The sequence below is a fragment of the Panulirus ornatus genome, chromosome 11 (assembly GCF_036320965.1).
Source record: "Panulirus ornatus isolate Po-2019 chromosome 11, ASM3632096v1, whole genome shotgun sequence".
In the NCBI taxonomy this organism is placed as follows: domain Eukaryota; kingdom Metazoa; phylum Arthropoda; class Malacostraca; order Decapoda; family Palinuridae; genus Panulirus; species Panulirus ornatus.
In genome coordinates this window covers 52,390,186-52,395,832 of record NC_092234.1, presented here as the reverse complement: position 1 = coordinate 52,395,832, position 5,647 = coordinate 52,390,186, and the positions used below count along the sequence as shown (strand labels likewise).

Below are 5,647 nucleotides of genomic sequence, written 5' to 3'. Positions count from 1 at the left end.
CTGCTACTGTGAATATGGTTGCAAAAGGAAGAAATAGAGGAAAATGGAGAAAAGATTAGAATTCTTTGCATTGTACATAGTAAAATGTTAGCTCCTTTAGGAAATTCACTTCAGGTGATTGATTAAATTTTTGGGAGATAATTTCATTCTAGAATTGTAAAAAAAAAATTGAGGGAAGGCAAAGAAATGGGATGTTAGAAATGAGTGTATAGAATTTAACCTGTGCTAATGTTGTTACATTGATATATTTGGTTTGGTTGTGCAAGCTTTATGTGCTTATGAGACTGTTCATTTGAAATTCTTTGATTATACAATTGATGATGTAGTTTCAACTGTGAGTATTTTTTGTTTTATGAAATTATGGATTGTGATTTCAGAAAATTAGTTAATTTTACTCCCATATCATACTTGTTAGTTGTTATGGTAGCCACATTAAGTAAGTGTCGGAGGTGGAGGGAACGAGGAGAAGAGGGAGACCAAATTGGAGGTGGAAAGATGGAGTGAAAAAGATTTTGTGTGATCGGGGCCTGAACATGCAGGAGGGTGAAAGGAGGGCAAGGAATAGAGTGAATTGGAGCGATGTGGTATACCGGGGTTGACGTGCTGTCAGTGGATTGAATCAAGGCATGTGAAGCGTCTGGGGTAAACCATGGAAAGCTGTGTAGGTATGTATATTTGCGTGTGTGGACGTATGTATATACATGTGTATGGGGGTGGGTTGGGCCATTTCTTTCGTCTGTTTCCTTGCGCTAACTCGCAAACGCGGGAGACAGCGACAAAGCAAAAAAAAAAAAAAAATTAAGTATCTTGAAACTGAGTTTCATTTGTGAATAGCACACAGGGACCGCATTGTACAGTGTGCATATGTATCATACAGTTTTGAGTAACTTCTGTGCAGAGCTGCACTGGGACTTTAACATGTCCAGGGTATTGCTTAAAATGTATTGCACAAAAATTTTTGTATTTGTGTTACATCATGTAAAATTATGGTGTCCCACAGGATTTCCTTCTGTTGCCTACTCTTTCTGTTGTCTTTATGAATGGTCATCTCTCTTTCAACTTTTAACCAAGGTCACTGTCATGTTATGATTCTACTTTTCACTCTCCCAACTCACTTTCCATCCCCTCCTCAGTTTAATACTTTCTTTTCTCATACTGAAAATATATTCTCTCATTTTAATCCTGTTGAGGAATGGATGCTGAAATAAAGATCTCCTTTTCTTTTTGTCAATTGTTTTCATGTGTTCAATTTCAAAACACCACAGTTCAGTCTTGTGATAACGTAACATTTTAGGCATGCACATATCCTCTACTCTGTCATGGAAAACCCACATTCAGCATCACAAAGTCTCCCACATTCAGCATCACAAAGTCTGTTTCCCAAAAGCTGGGAGTGTTTCATTAGTGCTATTATTATTTTTCTTATGAGTAGGTCTTTCATATACACGAGTTTTATTTGTACTAGTATAGTATAGAGTACTGTAATCATATCTGTGTTTTCCTTAATTCACATGTCTATTAGTGGGAGTAGAATTAAAAGCCTTCTGTCTTACTGATTCTCCAGGCATCATCTCTTTTCAGCCATTCCTTTCTGTCACCATGATGTTGCTGCTCCCTTCCCATTCTATAGGTATTCTTTTGTCCTCAGTTGTGATGCACTGTAGTTACCTGTTTGTACTTGATGTGGAGAGAGTTTTTCATTCATGGGGCCCCATTTCTTGCACTTTCTGTACCATGAGGAAGACTCAAAAGTCTTTGTAAGTTTTGGTAGTTCATAGTGTATATCCTTAGACCATTTTCAGCTCTCTCCTATCTGCCACCAAGGCTTACACCTGAGGTACATACCTGATTGCTGCATCTCATAGTTTCTATCACATGACATAGAATTGGAATCTGATGTTATTGTAGTATTTGGTTACTTAGTAGTGGTGATGTGAGAAGGAGATGGAGTGAGTATTTTGAAGGTTTGTTGAATGTGTTTGATGATAGAGTGGCAGATATAGGGTGTTTTGGTCGAGGTGGTGTGCAAAGTGAGAGGGTTAGGGAAAATGATTTGGTAAACAGAGAAGAGGTAGTGAAAGCTTTGCGGAAGATGAAAGCCGGCAAGGCAGCAGGTTTGGATGGTATTGCAGTGGAATTTATTAAAAAAGGGGGTGACTGTATTGTTGACTGGTTGGTAAGGTTATTTAATGTATGTATGACTCATGGTGAGGTGCCTGAGGATTGGCGGAATGCGTGCATAGTGCCATTGTACAAAGGCAAAGGGGATAAGAGTGAGTGCTCAAATTACAGAGGTATAAGTTTGTTGAGTATTCCTGGTAAAGTATATGGGAGGGTATTGATTGAGAGGGTGAAGGCATGTACAGAGCATCAGATTGGGGAAGAGCAGTGTGGTTTCAGAAGTGGTAGAGGATGTGTGGATCAGGTGTTTGCTTTGAAGAATGTATGTGAGAAATACTTAGAAAAGGCAAATGGATTTGTATGTAGCATTTATGGATCTGGAGAAGGCATATGATAGAGTTGATAGAGATGCTCTGTGGAAGGTATTAAGAATATATGGTGTGGGAGGAAAGTTGTTAGAAGCAGTGAAAAGTTTTTATCGAGGATGTAAGGCATGTGTACGTGTAGGAAGAGAGGAAAGTGATTGGTTCTCAGTGAATGTAGGTTTGCGGCAGGGGTGTGTGATGTCTCCATGGTTGTTTAATTTGTTTATGGATGGGGTTGTTAGGGAGGTGAATGCAAGAGTTTTGGAAAGAGGGGCAAGTATGAAGTCTGTTGGGGATGAGAGAGCTTGGGAAGTGAGTCAGTTGTTGTTCGCTGATGATACAGCGCTGGTGGCTGATTCATGTGAGAAACTGCAGAAGCTGGTGACTGAGTTTGGTAAAGTGTGTGGAAGAAGAAAGTTAAGAGTAAATGTGAATAAGAGCAAGGTTATTCGGTACAGTAGGGTTGAGGGTCAAGTCAATTGGGAGGTGAGTTTGAATGGAGAAAAACTGGAGGAAGTGAAGTGTTTTAGATATCTGGGAGTGGATCTGGCAGCGGATGGAACCATGGAAGCGGAAGTGGAGCATAGGGTGGGGGAGGGGGCGAAAATTCTGGGAGCCTTGAAGAATGTGTGGAAGTCGAGAACATTATCTCGGAAAGCAAAAATGGGTATGTTTGAAGGAATAGTGGTTCCAACAATGTTGTATGGTTGCGAGGCGTGGGCTATGGATAGAGTTGTACGCAGGAGGATGGATGTGCTGGAAATGAGATGTTTGAGGACAATGTGTGGTGTGAGGTGGTTTGATCGAGTGAGTAACGTAAGGGTAAGAGAGATGTGTGGAAATAAAAAGAGCGTGGTTGAGAGAGCAGAAGAGGGTGTTTTGAAGTGGTTTGGGCACATGGAGAGAATGAGTGAGGAAAGATTGACCAAGAGGATATATGTGTCGGAGGTGGAGGGAACGAGGAGAAGAGGGAGACCAAATTGGAGGTGGAAAGATGGAGTGAAAAAGATTTTGTGTGATCGGGGCCTGAACATGCAGGAGGGTGAAAGGAGGGCAAGGAATAGAGTGAATTGGAGCAATGTGGTATACCGGGGTTGACGAGCTGTCAGTGGATTGAATCAGGGCATGTGAAGCGTCTGGGGTAAACCATGGAAAGCTGTGTAGGTATGTATATTTGCGTGTGTGGACGTATGTATATACATGTGTATGGGGGGGGGTTGGGCCATTTCTTTCGTCTGTTTCCTTGCGCTACCTCGCAAACGCGGGAGACAGCGACAAAGTATAATAATAATAATATAATAGATAGGTTCATTGGCTTTGTGCTGACAGATGTCTGTCAAGCAGAGCCTGGTGTGGAAAATGTTGGGTTCCGAATCATCTCTTGTTTATTAGCATCTTAAAGAAATGCCATAACTGAAGGGAGAGCTAGACTAAGGAGAAAAAGATTGTGCTTACTTTAGATATATATTTTGTCATAGAGAGATTTTTACAAAAAATTTAACTTTTCTGAAGAGAAAATTAACAGGAAAATCTATTTGATAAGAGGGATAGAAAAATTTAGTGCATTCTTTAGAGTACCAAACTTGGTATAGTGCAATATTTTAATGATATCCTCACAGTGGTGTTCGATTTTTACCAGTGTTTTGTTGTTGATCTCTTTACGCCATGCATCTGCTTCATTTCTTGTATCCCTCACAGTTCCAAAGAAAGTTTTATTCTTTGTACTGTTCAGAGTTGTATGTTTGTGCAGGTATGTTGACCAAGACTCAGGCAGCAACTTGGAGTCAGATACGAATTGCCACAGTTTTGTTGCAGTACCTGATAGGCAGGAGAAAAAAGATATTTTATTCACTTTTATCTTACAAGATTCAGTCATAACAGTGTGTCTAACAGACAGTTAAGTCATTATATAGCTTTGTTATATAGCTACATTACAATGCTAGTGATTCTTATTTGATATGATGAATTCTGGTTACATTATCAATTTATTGCTTTCATATGCATCAAGCTTGTTTCTGTAATTTGACAGATGTGAGCTATGGATACATGCTTTTGTCAACATGCTAAGATGGACAGAAAGCTGATCAGATAAAGCCAGATCAGTAAGATTGATTAACCACCCAACTTAAAACATCAAGTAGCTGGCTGCTGCTGAACTTTGTCAAAGCAAACAAGCAGTTATCCTGCTTTTCTTTGCAGCAGTGATGTTACAGCAAGCTCATGTTGCTTCACTGGGCAGCTGTCATACTTAGCATGTGAAAGATCATCTCATCCCCACCACACTCCACTACCCAAAAAGAAAAAAAATCAGCAACAATTGTCTGTCTCCTTGGCTTCCATTTGCCATTATACAGAAACAAATCTCCAAAGTACAAAAATGGTTACAATACTGTACCCTTACCTTACCCTCTTGCACCAGGAGTCTCCTCTATGAGGCTCCTTCAGCACTCAGGAAACTGGCCACATCCACCAGATGGGACCACAGGTCATAAAGTGCTGTGGTGTTGTGTGCATGTTTGTTTTCAGTAAGTGTTTGGTGCCTTTAGTGTCAGTAGAAGTTGAAGTGTGGGCATGAAGAGTCTTGGGGTATAAGTGATGTCCAGAGCATAAGCAAGAGAGTATAACTTGTGCTTGTCTGGGTAATGTGGCTTTTGATGGGTGTATGTTTGGAGTTATGGAGCTTAAGACTGAGGTGGGAGGATGGTTGTTTATTGCTTGCTAGGGTATGTGAATGTTTGTGTGTTTTGTCAGTGTTCAGTTTGTTGGAGGAGGGGAAGGGGGATTTTTTGAGTCAAGGTTACTGAAGTGTGAGGCAAGGGTAAGCATTTTATTTCTGTTTGGGTGTGGAATTTTGTTATAGGATTGTTAAGATGGGATGGGTCTAGGGCTCTAGCATAGAATTGAGTCCTGAGCATGTTGAGATGGGATTGTATTGGGGGGATTTGTTTTTAAGTGTGAAAGTGTTAAGTGTTTGTTGTTGCTAGGCACTATTTTGTGTGGTTAGCAACTTTGTTATATATGCCTTTTAGAGGGTGCAGGACCAGGCAGGTGGGGCATAATTTAAATGGAGCAAATGAATTGCTTGTATATGATTTTAAGAGGTTCTTTTTCTTGCTCAATAGATAGGGTTGTGCGGAGGAGGGTGGATGTGTTGGAAATGA

General features: G+C 40.3%; 1 long non-coding RNA gene across 1 annotated transcript; it reads right to left on the bottom strand.

The window, feature by feature from the left end:
* Positions 1–3,937: 3,937 nt before the first annotated feature.
* On the bottom strand, positions 3,938–5,166 carry LOC139751533 (uncharacterized). The gene is made up of 2 exons (XR_011713362.1): positions 4,888–5,166; positions 3,938–4,304 (listed from the first exon to the last, which is right to left on the bottom strand). It is a non-coding gene; the product is annotated as an uncharacterized lncRNA (long non-coding RNA).
* Between the last annotated feature and the right edge of the window lie 481 nt (positions 5,167–5,647).